Source organism: Prionailurus viverrinus, chromosome A1 (genome assembly GCF_022837055.1).
Source record: "Prionailurus viverrinus isolate Anna chromosome A1, UM_Priviv_1.0, whole genome shotgun sequence".
NCBI lineage: Eukaryota > Metazoa > Chordata > Mammalia > Carnivora > Felidae > Prionailurus > Prionailurus viverrinus.
The window spans coordinates 34,680,470-34,696,660 of NC_062561.1; positions in this window are offsets into that span (position 1 = coordinate 34,680,470).

A 16,191-nucleotide genomic window follows, 5' to 3' on the forward strand; every position below is an offset into this window, starting at 1 on the left:
ATGGTGGATAGAATGTTTACCTTGGGCTTATGAATCTTTTTTCTGAATCATCTGAGGTAGAGAATATGCCCATGATTGCCAAAAATCTAAATGTCTCCAAGGATATAGGAGACTACGATGTCTCAGGAGAAATAGAATTATGTATCCTCAAGTCAGATTCAGGTGAGAGTCTTACTTATGTCTTCCATCTTGGAAGGGGTAGGGTACAAAACACCCAAATGGAATTGAAGATAATTTTGGAAACTTAAAAATTAAGTAGTGAGAAAGTAGAAAGATTATTACTAAAAGAGTGTTCTCCATCTTTCATTATTTTTCATACTTCCCCGCTTATGAACCTTTTCTTAATAAATGAGAGAATCCACATTGAATCTAGGAAAATTGAAATTGTTATAATTTCAGGAGAAAGACAGATAGTGCTCAGCTTTTGGACATTCACAGTGTTCACAGTGGTCTTTGGGGAATTGAAAGGAATTCACTGAAAGGAGCTGAAATGAAGAATAATGTTATAGAAAGAACTTGGTAGATAATTCAAGGAAAGCCAGATTACCCTGCTGCAGGCTAAAAAGAGAAGAGGGGAATATTGCCCCTAGAGGGTGAAATGGGGTCACCAATCCTGGGGGAGTGGTGAGCTTGAGGAGAGAAGAATCAACAGTGAGAGGTCCCTAATATTTCTTTGCCCAAAGCCAGGGAGATCTGAGGATCCCAACCAGTATTTTCATACCATCATCTGACATTTTAGTGAGCATGTCACATAACCCATGCTGAGCAAGCATGTCATTTCTTCTTATCACTCTTGGGAAATAGCTTTCCATCTGCAGCTGTCTGAAATGGCTTTTGGATCTAAATAAGAAGGTAGCCTGTCCCTGCCTCAAAGATGCCAGATCTTAACTTATATTGCTTTATGTTGACCATCTTGATTCCCAATGTCCTAGGGCACTCTTTTATGCCTATGTAACAGAGGTTGGAGATCTTGAAAACAAAATGTCCTGAGGAAAAATATAGAGTGTTTAAGAATGAGGGATTCAAAGTCAGACGGACCTATATTCAAATCCTAGCTTTTTAATCTTATTCCTAATTATACATCATCAAAAAAATTATTTCTTCATATTAACTATATGACAACTGAACGGATTAAGGGTCTTCAAGGATAGAAAGCACTTCATTTAGTTCCATCAACATGATCGGACAATGATTAAATATCTGCAATCCAGATTCTAGACTTTGTCACAAGAACACCACAGCTGTTTCACTATAGCCCCTCTGTTTGGCCAGCTCTGGACTGTCTGGATATACTGCAGATAGACCAAGATTGTGCCATAAGAAAATTCTCATCACATTATGCTACTTTCATTTTTTAAATAAGAAAAAAATTTCATTAATACACTGTCAAACAAGAATTCAGGTGTGGAGAAGGAATTCACATTATTCTATTCAAACGGGAAATTTTACTGTAAGATTACATGTTTGAGTTAAAGTCAGTAAGGCTGTCAATACCCCAGAAGACATGGGGATCAATGAAAAGGGGCGACAGTTATAGCGGGGACTTAACATTAAGGGAATTATTCAGGGGTAAGAGTTTGGTGGTATGTGTAGGAGTAACCATTGGTTAGGGGGATGTGATCAGGGGATTCTGTCATGCTTCGTACATCTCCCTAAGTCTCATAGTCTTATGGTGGCACTGCTTCCTGCAAATTACTTTTATCATTATCTTCAAGATAATCATGTCAAGATGATAGTTTTTTAAAAGTTATGATTAGAAATCTCCTTCTGTTATGAATCTCTTCAATTTCCCTTGCCATCTTCTTCCTCTCTCCCTAAATTCCACACATGTTGCATAAATAAACAGTTCTTTGGTAACTCCAGGCAGCAAACAGAAAATAATAATATGTATTGGCTCCAAGACACATATTTTTACATGTTAATATTAATGGAATCTGACTGTATCTCACAACTGATGGTGTACAAAAATTAAATGACAGGGCATTTTCTTTCTTGAGGGCACATGACAAACTATATATTACAGTGGATGGCATCGTAGAGTTGATAAAATACAGTATACTCTTTGGCTAGTATAGGGAGTAGAGTTGTAAGATCATTTATAGAAGATCATGACAGAATTGGAGGAAAGAAAAGTATGATTATCAACAAAGGGGATTCTGAATTTTAAGATGTAACACACAAGGATGAATAATGAAAGGAACACAAATTCTGTCATTTGAGAGACCTAGGCTTAAAACCACAGGGCCTACATGAAACATTTAGTATCATTGTGATATGGAAAACTTATTTTAACTTTTCTGAGTTTTAGTTCTCAGCTATGAGATGAGATGATAATATCTTTAGTGCTTTAGATATATGACCAAACCTTCAACATCTATTACATATTTTTAAAAAATAAAAAAATGGATTATAATGCTACTATTAGAAAAGTAATGTGGTATGTGCTTCTATTTATCTGTTTATAGGGTAAAAAATGGCTGTTGTTCCATTTCCGACCTTCCTCTTTACCATATCATTAGTGATGCTTCACAGAGATGCCCCTCTGCCGCAATGTTTATTTGTTCTTGAAATCGCTTGAATACACATAATTGCCCTTTTTGTTGTTTTAATTTAAGTATTACCACTTAACCTCACGATTTTCTGACAAATAACTTTTGTTGAAAATAACGTTACCTGAACTGAACTTGGTTTAATTGATTTATTCAATGGAGACATTAAGAATAGCATTTGAAAAGCTCAAATTAGTCTAAAACTAGTTATAGGAGCTGAGGGATGGAATAACGCCACGATCAAGGTCCTACCTGTCAAAGCATTTCCACTAAAGAATTCTTTGAAATAAATTCCATTTTTAGTTCCTGGGACTACAAAGCCTCTAAATGACAATTGTTCATTGCATCACAAGTGACAAGGTATTTATGTCATATTCTGTAAGCATCAAAATATTAAAGAAAATAACCAACCTCCATGAATGGCAAATAAAATAAATGATTTAGACAATTATAAAAAGAACACTGAGCTATTAAAATTAGTCTGATCTTTAAGAAATTTCAGCCCAGCAGCACTAATGTTATTAAAAATAGCAAGATCATAACAAGTAGTCATTAGTATTTGCATATGTGAGTGAGAATGTTCTTAATTACAAATTACATTCTCTAAATTATTTAGAAGCTATAAATCAGCTCAACAAAGAATAACAAGTTTAAGGAGTAAAGTGTTTCAGAAGATTTTCAAATGCAAATGATGGCAACATCACCACCACCAAAAAAAAAAAAACAACAGAATTTTTGCTCCTTTTTCTTATTTTTGTAAGCTTATTTATTTTGAGGAGGGGGAGGTGTCAGGGAGAAAGGGAGAGAGAGAGAATCCCAAGCAGGCTCAGCACTGTCAGCACAGAGCCTGACATGGTGCTCGAACCCACAAACCATGAGATTATGACCTGAGCTGAAATCAAGAGTTGGATGTTCAATGGACTGAGCCACCCAGGCAACCCTGTTCCTTTTTGAAATCAAGCATTTTAGTTGAATATCATGACAGAAATTATAAAACTTTTATAATTTTAGTAATACTACCCTTTAACTGGAATGCTATGCTTTGAAAACCTCAAATGTTCATGAAACAGAAGTGAATCAAATGGAGCCCGGGGTTCCCAAAATAGTAGATGTGAAGTTCTACCATTAAGTCATTTAGTTAACAACTATTCATCAAATATTTACTATCTGAGAGTCACTGTGCAAAATATTAGGAAAATACTGATAGATCTTGAGACAACTTCCCCATCCACAAAGATGGAGTAGGCATATTTTCCTCTATTCCTCCTACTAAGTAAAACTAAAAAGCCATACTAGATTTTATACAGAAAGCAAATATAAGGTGACCCTAAAAGCTGGAGAGAATAAGTCAGAGCAGCTAAGGAGCTTGGGACCTAAGGCATGATGATGGTGAGTTCCTTAGACTTTCTTTTCACTTCATATATCCCAGACTGAATCCTGGAGAAACAGGCAACCTGGAAATGTCAACAGATGTCAAAAAAGGTTCACAACAAAAGCCTACTTTCTGTGCCGTAAGACCAGGAAAGATGTAGCCTAGCTAAACAAAAAAATCTTTGATGATAACTTTATTCCAGTTAAATAGTGCAGCACAAATTGCAGCCCCATCCCAATAAAGGCCAGTGGCAGGCCTAGACTTCCATCTTTGCCAGGCTGTAGCCAGATGACCTAATTCACCTACCAGGGTAGTACCAGAGAAGAGTGAGTAGGAAGCTAGAACTTTCCTTCCAGCTTGGGAGGAAGCCTTCCACCCTCACTATCAGTGGAGCAGAGTGAGGAGTAGTGCAAATGTGACTCCACCTCAGCCAGTGTTTTATCATCAGATGCTTAGTCAGGAATCTGAATTTCCATCCAGTCCAATAGTAAGGAAGAGCTTTTCACTCCTGGGTGTCAAAAGAGGCTGAGTGGAGTACCTACACTTCCACCCCACTTGGAAGTAATAAGGTAGCACACTTGCCCCCTTCATCCACCACAGCAGTACCAGAGGAAGCCAGTTAAAACATGATACTTAAGTGAGATCCAGTCTTATAATACTGAAAATGTACATGTTTCAAATGAATATAACTCATTGTACCATTGACCAGGAAAATCTCAAACTGAATGAAAAAAAGACAACCAACAGACACCAATACCAAGATGATGTAGACATGAGAAATCTATGACAAGAATTTTAAAGCACTCATTTAACGATGCTTCAATGAACATTTCAAACATGCTTGAAACAAATGAAAAAAGAGAAAACCTCAGTGAAAATTAAAATATGTGAAGATGAATTGAATTTCCATTTTAGAACCAAAATTTACAATATCTGAAATTAAACTAACTCAATGGATAGGCTCAACAGCAGGATGGAGAGGACAGAGTAAAAGAATCAGTGAACTTGAAGAGCACAGTAGAAATTATCCAATTTAAATAAAATGAAAGAAAATAGAATGAAAAAAATAATAAACAGAGCCTCAGAGACCTAGTGGAATATAATAAAAGATTTATCATTTGTGTTATCAGAGTCCCAGAATGAGAGGATTAAGTGTGTGTGTGTGTGTGTGTGTGTGTGTGTGTGTTGGGGGTAAGGAGAAAGTATGTACAAAATCAACGGCTGAAAATTTCACAAATTGGGGCAGAAATGTGTATACAATTTGCCTGTTCCTTGAAAGACTGAATATTCTAATTGTAGAATAAGAATCCGAGTATGTGGAGAAGGGAATAGATGTCAACAAACACAGTATAATGGCATAAGTATTACAGTAGATATTTGAACAAAATGCTGATAGAGATTAACTCTGATCAGAAGAAAGACCTTTCAGAAAGATGAATAAATGTGAATCTAATCTTAAAGGAAGTATAGAGTTTAGCAAAGCAAAATGCAAGAGAAATATATAGTGAGCTGTGAAAATCTTTGGCTTCTATTTGTTACTTGGGCTCAGAGAGTATTCTTGACTTATATTTTATATATGCTTTTAGTGTGAGATGATGTAGACTCTGGGCCTGAAGTAAAGTGGTAGCAGCACATTAGACAAAAGGAGAGGTGTGGGTGGGTTTTAGCAATCCTAGAGAATGTTAGCAACAAGTATAACATAGAGAAAGGTTCATATAGGATATTGACCTCCAAAATGGCAGATCAAGACCATGGTAAAGTCACTTTCCCTCTAAAACAATGATAATGTGGGAAAGACAGCTAAAATCAACACTTCAGAACTCTAGAAATTAACCAGGCACACAGAACAAACTTAAAATTGTCCCTCTGAGAGAAAGGACTGAACCTCAGTAAGACAGAGGATCAGTACACTTTATCATCAGGCAAGACATGTAGGGAGATATTCTGAATAATCATTGATTGTGCATTAAATTACACCTGACGTAAAATCAGGTGAAGACATCCAAACAAAGGAAAACTATGGAATGTCCCTTATGATACAAAATTCCTCAACAAAGTATTAACAAACCAAATACAGAAATATATGAGAAATATTATAAATTATGACCAAATGGGACTACTTCACAAATGCAGCACTTTTTGTATAGTTCAAGAGATTAAAAATAATTATTGTAGTTTACCATATAAATAAAAAACAGATGATCATTTCAATATGGGCAGGAGAAGCGTTTGACAAAATCTAACCTCTATGTGTTATTAAAACACTTAACAACCAGAAAGGAGAAAGAAACATCCTCAATCTGATAAAGGATATCTACAGAAAGCCCACAGCCAATGTCATACTTAAAGGAGAAAGAATGCATGCTTTCCTCTTAAGATCAGGAATAAGAATACCTACTGTAGCCATTTTTATTCAACAATGTACTAGAGGCTCTAATCACAATAAATTGGCAATTGTCTGAAAGCTTTCTTTTTCTTTTTCTTTTTTTTTTTTTGATATCTCTTCTAGCACCTTGATATAGAACATTCCTACTTTGTAAAAGGAAAACATCTACATTTATAACTTATTTCCCATCTATTAATTCAAAGTAATGAGAGCAGAGTACTCGCCTTAGATATAACTTCAATGATTTTATATTCCTACTTGTAATTACTAGAGAGGATTCTGGAGTCACTTACATACTTATATTCTAGGTTTGGCCAAATGAGGTGCTGTACTTGTTACTATATATAAGATAACTGGATGGAAAATTTATTTGCTCAGGTATTTCCTTATTTCTAAGCCCAAAGGTATCAGACTTAGTCTGTTGTGATTGATAACAGTGTTTCAAAATGTTATTCTTATATTCACAGAAATGTCATGCTCTTTTTATTTCTCTATATTTACCCTTCATCACTCATTTTATGATACAACTTGTTCTTCCTTTTGGTTTTACTCATTTCCATCTTCCATGATAATATAACAATATCTTATCTGTGATTCAAAATACCTCTCATTCAGTTCAAGTACAGTATTCCCTTCATTTTACCTCCATCATACAGCTTTAATAAATTGGTCAACTGGGTTCTAAATAAAAGCCTTCAGGGAGGCAAACCATAAAGACTCTTAAAAACTGAGAATAAACTGAGGGTTGATGGTGGGTGGGAGGGAGGGGAAAGTGGGTGATGGGCATTGAGGATGGCACCTGTTGGGATCAGCACTGGGTGTTGTATGGAAATGAACTTGACAATAAATTTCATATTAAAACAAACAAACAAAAAGCCTTCAGTGAAAAATACTTTTATTCTATTTCTGTCTTGAACATCTTAACACAAATTAGTTATTGAAAATAAAAAATAGAAAGGTTTTGGTTATTATGATACTTGTGCTTATTTTAGTTTGGAATTTATTATGTCTAAAGGCAAAGAACACCCACATATCTGTGTCTACAATATAATGCTGTAACATGTATTCCCCAGACGCCTTGACAAGCATGTTATATGAGAAAAGTACAGAGAAAAAGAAGAGAGCAATTCTCTCCAAAGAACCAGTATGATATGATATTGAAAGGTATCTGTACACTTAAGAGTGATTTTTAGAATTTTCATTGAAAGGAAATGTCATAACCTATAGTCCATTTTTATCTGCTCTAATAAAAAAGGCAATGAATGTCACAACTCTTTGATATCTCTTATAAATTTTGAACACGTCAAAACTGCATACTATTATTTCCATAAAATTTCCATGAGGTAAAAAAAAAAATCAGAAATATCAGTCTGGGCAACCATGTAATATATTCCAAGACTTTTAAAATCTCATTTTATATGATATTTTGCAAAATATAATTTTCCTTTTCTTGTGGACTTCTCTTTTGGACTTATCTATCTTCTTCCCCAGATTGCTTCATTGCTCCATTAATTGCTTGCTTGGTATGGTGTTATATAAACAATTGTGATATTATTATTATAGATTAATGGTTATACCTTTCAAGTTCAGAAAACAGACAGCTATCCATATCTATCCATATAATGTTCCCCACATGCAGTATCTAGACACTTGGACAAGAGGCTATTTAATAAAACAATACAAAGAAGGAAGAAAAATAGCTTCTTAAACCTCAGCATATTTTATTAAAGTTATCTATGAATTTAGGAATGAGTTTGAGAGGTTTTCTTGAAAAGGAATATTATAACCTGTAGGTCAGATAGGAGAAAGTGGGGGCTAAGAAAAGGTAAATAGAATGTAAATTAGTGAACAAAATAGAATTGTGTTTTTGGAAGTTTGGGGCTGAGTTTCAACTTAGAATATGTTTTATTGCATTTTAAATTAAACTATCCAAGTAAGTGTTATTTAAAATAAAAATTCCTGCTGTAATCTATATAGAATGACAATGCAAACAAATGTTTATTACAAAACAAATGTTTATTATATACAAAATACATAGTTTTAGTGCGGACACCTTGCTTTATGCAATGGATATATTGATGGAAAACTACGTATATTGCATTTGGTAAATCAAGGTTTACTTTTGAATGTATTAGATTAAAAACTGAATATTTTTATTTCCAAATAAATTTTAATGAAAGATTTATCAGAATCAGACTTTTAAGTTTAGGGGCTAATCATTTATTTATTTATTTATTTGTTAGTTAGTTTAGTTTATTCATTTAGTTTTTTGGGGAGAGACAGAGAGCACGTCTAGGGAAGGGGCAGAGAGAGAGAATCCCAAGCAGGTTCCACAGTGTCAGCACAGAGCCCAAAGTGGGGCTTGAACTCACAAAACTCTGTCTGAGCCAAAATTAAGAGTTGGATGCTTAACCACCTGAGCCACCCAGGCACCCCTCTTATATTTTATATATGTTTGCTTAAAGCAGATTACCGTAAATAGTTCAGGCACATGAAAATATTACCATGGAAGGTAATTAATCAATATTATAGAAAGAGGCAAAAATGCATCATTTATTTATCCATCAACAAATATTTATTACTCTTTGGCAGCCTATGTGTCAGTAAACAGGCAAAATTCCCAGATAAAATAATACATGAAACTGAAGCAATCCTCAAGAAGTTTGCAGTTCAGGAAAAAAAAAATCATCCTCATCATCACATTATGTGTATTTGAGAACCATATGTTACTATTAATTTATTTTTAAGATAGTCATTGATCAGAAAGAGAATGGAAGTCATGAATTTTTTTAACTTTCTGTTCTATATTGACAGGGACCCTGAGCCTCACACAAATTACTACAGGTTTAGAAGGTAAATGCACTTTTCCTATTTGCATTACTAAATCTCATTAAACCTGGGCCCAGTGATTTCATTTTGACGTGACATCTGGAATGGATATATAAGATTTTGTGGCTGTTACTTGGGTAACAACCCAAGAATAAATGTTTAAGAAAATTGGGTTCAGGGCTCATAATAGTAGAATGGGCGTTGAGATTAGTTTAAGAATATGATAATTATACACCAATCCTATCTTGTCCATGAGTTCACATGATTTAAATGGTGACAGATTTATCTTTAATCCAAATTCCTATAGTTTGTAATTGTTCATTTAACCTCTTGTCTGTTTTTGTTTTATCAATCAGTTTGTAGTGCCTTGCAGGCTAAGTAATTTCCTGTGTCTCCCATTATTCACTTTAACTTATGAGCAGCCCTTGATCTTACGTGAAAACTCACCCATTCAGGATATCAGTGTCTTCATGGAAATTACATTAAGTGACAAAGGATTGGAAATTTGTAGGATTTTACATAGTTTTGAAATTATGATAGAAGATGTGACATGTTGATGAAGAGAGACAGAAGAAATGCAGTTGTACTAATTTTCATGCCCCCCACATAACACTCAATGCCTTGTACATAGTAACAAACACTAAATTGAATTGTTCACTCTGATAAGAATATATATATATATATATATATATATATATATATATAACCTGTCTTTAGTAGAAAAACAAAACCCACAAACTTCTTCTTCCCTATAAGCCCAGGGCATAGGAACTCAACATACTTAGAATTCTGCCTAATTTACAGGTAGAACATGGGGAGGGGAAGTAGGTTGGTGCAAGAAATCATGTTAAACTTCTTTTAGTCCCCAGACATCAAAGGTTTTAACATTCCCTCCAAGGTCATTTTACTTCAGTGAATTGTGGCTTGCACATTATGCTTCCTATCTTCTTCCCAGGGTTTCATGAGAATTAATGAGATGCTCAGCCCAATTCACATATTTCTCCACACCTCTGTGGATCTCCTCCATACCCCAAGGAGTACTTTATAGGCATCCTTTACTGGAATTTCAGTACGCTCAATTAAGGAAAATTTAATTAAAAATTTATTTCAAAAATAACATCAAACTCCCCAATGCTTTCAAACTTACAAGCGTTCCTCTCTGTAAAACACATATTAATTAGGGATCCCTACTACATTTGGTGTTCATTGGATATCTTGAACTATTTAACCACACACTCCCCCCTTTAATTTAAAAAAAATCACAACTGTAACTGGGGGAAATACTCTACAAAATTAATATGCATCTTGCACCCTATTCATGCTTCTGTACATGGAGTTCTCATTGCAATTAGTTGGAACTCTGCACACTGATGAAATGAGGTGTTTGCAGAGAATGCCAATCTGGCCCTCCACCTCTACTTTTCTGAATAATTGAAAGTTAAATTATCAAGATGGAAGTCATAAAGATCAAGATGACTCTGGTGTTTTACAGATATTCAAAGTTCCTCCTCATCCAACAGTCTCCTGTATACTTGAAAAAAATAAAAAGCTAAATATTTAAAGAAAGGAGTGTGTGTAAGTGGGGCAGGACAGGAAAGTGAAGAAACAAAGGGTTCATCTGAACCGTAAAGGGTCGAATTAATTTGCCAACTTCTGAGTCAAATGGTTGTGTGTTACAGGAGAGAGTATGCTGATTCTGTGTCAAAAAAATTGTTCTACTATCAACAACTGGCTGTTACAAACACCCTATATGGCTTTGGGCAAATCACCTACTTCTGTGCTCTTCAGATTTCTCATTTACAAAGAGGAAACTAGATCATATCTAGAGTTTCTTCCAGCCTTAATTTCTATATGTCTGTGTTTAACTCCCATTGTTCATACCAGGGACTGGCCCTGTATCTCAGGAATCATATTTTACTTGTCCACATTCCCTCTTAAATAAATGCTCAGTGGGAGCACTTGGGAGACATCCACTTTTTATATCCATAGTTCCTGGCACAAGGTAGATGCTGAATACAAGTTTGCTGAACTCTCATAGTGAAAAGGCAAAAATAAATAAATAGCATTACCCTGAAAAACTGCATAATCTTGTTTTTTCCAAAAGTAGACATCTGTATCACTAATGTTTTTATCTTCTCTTTTTAAATTTTATATTCTGAGGAAGGTGAAAATAAATGACAGTGAGAAACACAAGACATTAATAAATAACAGGCAAGTTTTATTGAAAAGTGAAATCAAGAAAAGTAGAATGACCCATAGCACAAAGCCTGTGAGAAAAAAGAGGCAATTTTATAAAAGAAAACTAGCCCACAATGGCCTTGCTGCTGTCCTAAACTGCAGAATACATGTATAGTCTGTGTTTAATGGTCCACAAGTGGCAAATTATCATTTTTCATTTGTTTTTATTTCTTCTTGGTAATTGGAAAGATAATATAACAGCATCAAAAATAGCATTTATTACTTCTAACAATAAGGGCCCAAAAGAAAGCAACTATTTTGAGACTAATGAAATATCCACGTGCAGTCCTAAGAAGAGTGACTTAATCACTAAACAGAGCTGATGAAATATCCAATTTAGTTGTTTTGCATAGATGCTATCTCCTGCCATGTTAAGAGGAGATTTTCATACAAAACAATTAATCGGCATTAATCTTGGCTGCCATATTAGTTTGCCTTTCCAGCTTCTTGCTGCTAATTTTAGAAATGGCAATTAGTGCAAAGTAACATACCTAAAACTTGGGACTATGTCACATTTTTGCCCTAACTCTCCAACACCTGCGTTTTTTTCCTGATCCTTTTACTCTTATCTGGTTACTCTATTTCCTGTATTCAAAGTAGCTTCATTTTTTTTCCTATTTTCCTCTTACTTCTATTTACCTTCTCTCTCCCACTAAACCAATTTATTTTTCTATCTTACTCTTCTTATCTGGCATCCAATGCTCATGGATTTGATCTTAACAAATAATAGACAGCCAGCTTTTCAGGACTGGTTAAAGACTCATTCTCAATCTGTTATTGGCTCTTACTGAATGCTATTTGGAAAAAGAAATATGTCTTAAAAATATCATTTAAAGGACAGAATAAATCCTATTATTGTATGAAGTCAAATAGCCACAATCGATATACATGATTATATCATACCAACATAGCCTCTTATATATTACTTTCTTTGAGTTCACCTGCAATGTTTTGTCTTTGAATTTTATCTTAGGATGTTACAAGAAAGGCTGTTGATCAAAATCCTCTAAACACATACCATTCTGGGAGAGAGGAAAAAAGGGGAAATAATTGCTTTCCTTCACAAATTGGTATTCTTCCTCTTTTTTTTTTTCTTTGTTCTTTTTTCTCTTTGACAGCTAGGAAACTCAACATCAAATTTAATATTCACTTGTAGCAACTGGTAACAAAACAGCATAATCCTCTTAATCCTGAAAATAAAATGCAGTCTCAAGTATTTGATTTCTACAATTGACCTTTATTATCATGGCTTTTAGTTTCAGAAATGTATGCCATGTGTGCTCTATCCAAAGTCTGATGAAATATCTAATATAGTTGTTTGCAGAGATGTAATTTCCTGTCATGTCAGAAGGAGATTCTTATACAAAATGATTAATCAGCATTAGTGGATATAAAACTTCCATGTGTTAATATATACAAAGTGCGGGGCGCCTGAATGACTCAGTTGGTTAAGGGTCCGAGTCTTGATTTTGACTCAGGTTGTGATCTCAGTTGTGAGATGGAGACCAGAGTGGGGCTCTGCACTGTGCAGGAAGTCTGCTTAAGATTCTCTCCTTCTCTCTCTGACCCTCCCCTGCTCGCACATCTCTCTCTAAAATAAAATATATATATATATATATATATATATATATATATATCTGTAAAATATATCTATATATCTATATAACATATCTATATCTAATCTATCATATATATATATATATATATATATACATACATATATAAAAGTGAGATGTCACTGAACATTATAGAATGGATTCTGTGGGGCATCTGTTTGGTTCAGTTGGTGGAGCAACTCTTAATCTCGGGGTCATGAGTTTGAGTCCTATATTGGGTGTAGAGATTACTTAAAAAATAAAAAAGAATTGATTCTGTTTGAAGATATATGAACTGTCGTCTTACATGTTACTACAATCCAGAATTCTATTCCATCTTAAGAAAGTATGAAATTGAATTTTTAATGGTGAAAAATAGTTTTTATTTGAAATGCAATAAGAAAAATCCAATATGTAGAATTCCCAAATTGAATCTCAAAATTAAGCTCTCTTTATGAATAAGTTCAACCACATTAAATTGCATTGGAAAATATTCCAACAAGGAATTTTATAGGGAGATTATGTAGGAGAATCTCAAGAGATTCTCTGTGGCAAATATCCTGATGATGGTTACAAAGAGATTAATGTAGACTTCTTTTTTCTACTTCTATAGAGTCAATATGTTTACATCTTAGGCAACTTTCTTCCTAATGCCTATGCAATGGTAATCTAATGCCTTCAAAGTTGGCAAAAAAAGAAAAAAAAAATAGTCTTCAGAAGAGAAACCTGAAGATATTCTTTACTCATCTTTTTAAGTCTCTATGAGTGATGTAAGAAGAAATGATTGGTGCTGGGAACTGTTATTCTATTACTGTTAACTGTTATTAATATTGTTACAACCAGGAGCTCCATGGATTATACACAGCTTCTTTCTCTAAGTGCAGTAGATTGGATTGCCAGAAAATGAATGGTCAGGGGACTCTCATTTTCTCTTTTACAATGATTCATACATCAATCTCATCCTGATTCCTTTAGACCTATTTCAAAAATCTTGAAAGTACAGGCAGAGAGTCCACACTCAATTACCAGCCTGTTGGTTTCAAAGATAAAGAACTGAGTTGTGGGGAAAGTAAATGAGGGTAGGAGGTTACTATGATAGTTTCGGTCATCATATCGGTTTAGGAATCTCTAAGTGAGGCCACTTGCTGCTATGGCCAATATCAGAAGATTATTTGACACAGTTCTCATTTTTATGCAAGCCAAATCCCACAAGCCTTTACATGTGTAAAAAGACATTCATTTCAAATATTCAGGAATGACATAAAATAGTATATACAAGAATTTTTTGAAAAGCTACTGAAACCAAGTTTCTCTGTTCCCTCTGGAGCTAGAGTATCTAAGAGCAAGTAAGTGAAAATACTATAGGGACATTCATAAACTGGCTGTCATTTTAGTTAAATTAAGCATTCTCACACTTCAGGTGTTTATTATTTATAATATAGTCCCTGTGATACTTCTCACAAACACTCCTGACACAGTAGTGAGTACCTCTGCTCTAGATGCAGTTCAGAGAAAATGACTAGCATTCTCTTGAGGGTCTTTCTCAACTTTCAAAGGTACAAATGTTTATTAAACATCGCTTACTCCATATCCTTCCCAACTAAATATCTGTTATTACCCAAAAGCCTCAGGACATGAAGGCAGTCTATTAAGTTATGGGTATTTAGCTGAGAGTTTCCCCCACTGAATATTCTTTCTCATTCAGGTTACTACAATAGTATTAAAAGGACATTTTTTTATATATATTATGAAGAATACAGATGCCTAGATAAGAAAAAAAGGACTCAATTTAGCATTCTCTGCACCCACAATTTCTATTTTTTTATAAATATTAAGCATATGTTTTTCTGGAATTATTTCCAGTTACCTCTGAATCAAATCCTGGCCTCAGAATTATATAGTACAACTACTGATTTTTCTTGTGCCTTGTGGTCAGTGGCAAATATATAGATTTGAATTTAACCAAGGTATATTAGTTCATATAGAATGCTAACTCATAAATTTGGAGGAAAAAAAAAAGAAAGAAGAAAGAATTTTGCTCTATGCTACATAAAGTCAATCTGTTGAATTCACTATCATGGGAGGTCACTGAGCCCAATACCATGGCTATATAGTTTTATGACTCTTAATAACATTTGTTGTATGCAAAGCATAGATAATGACAGAGGAAACCAAACCTTATGCTTCATTGCATGCACTACTTTTCTTGCGGTTTATGAAGAACAAAACAATACATTGAAAGTCACAACTAACTACTGAAGGAAGAAATTAAGAAATAATACTCATGGATTGAAGTTCTAGTTGATTTTCTAACATGATATAATCTATTTTGCTGTATTCTAATGCCTTTCTCTATTTTGAAAATGAAATGTAAATGCTGGTTTAGTTAAGGAATGTGGTAATTTGTGCCAAAATTATATAAGAAGAGAAGCCTGTTTTTGATATCCTCAGTCCTATACTTTCTTTTTCCTTTTTCTTTCTTCATTTAGCAAAGTCCTCTCCAAGGTTAAAAACATCTTCTCCAAGATATTAATAAAATACAAAAAGAAACTCATATTAGATATAAATGATTTGATACTTTTAAAAATTTATTGTAAGACAAACTCCATTTATAAGATAATCAGGATTAAACAAGATTTCAAGGAAATTTGAGACTGTTTATAGGAGATAGTTCTTTAGAGAATTTGTCAAGATTTTTTGTATGCCTTGGGGACCACTCTCTATTTATTCAGAATATATTTGCATTAGAATGATTATATATTATTAAATACTTCTGAGGTAGAATAAGGCTTAATTGAAAATTCTCATTTTATCAATGATTGAAAGACTCTTCCTTCATCTGAGAACTTGTATGTGACAAAGCTGATCCTAGAAATCAGTTCCTATGAGGGTTAAGAAGAATGTTTGGAAAACAGAATTCCTCTTCAAAGAAATAAAATATTATCTTCTTTGTGCATGTCATAGGTAAGACAAACTGTAAATTTATTTTCCACTTACTTGTGAGCTCAGACAATGTAGCTCGAAGAAGAAAGCTAACCTTGATTGGAAAAACCATTGACCTAAGGCACAATGTCCACCCTCTTGATGCTTAAGGTTAAAATTGAAAAGAAGTGAAAAAAATAGTCGACAGAGAGCGCTCATTTATGACATAAAAAAGACTATTTGAATGCTGCAGAAACTGATGGAGATTTTTGATGTGTTGAATGGAGCTTATTAATTGCC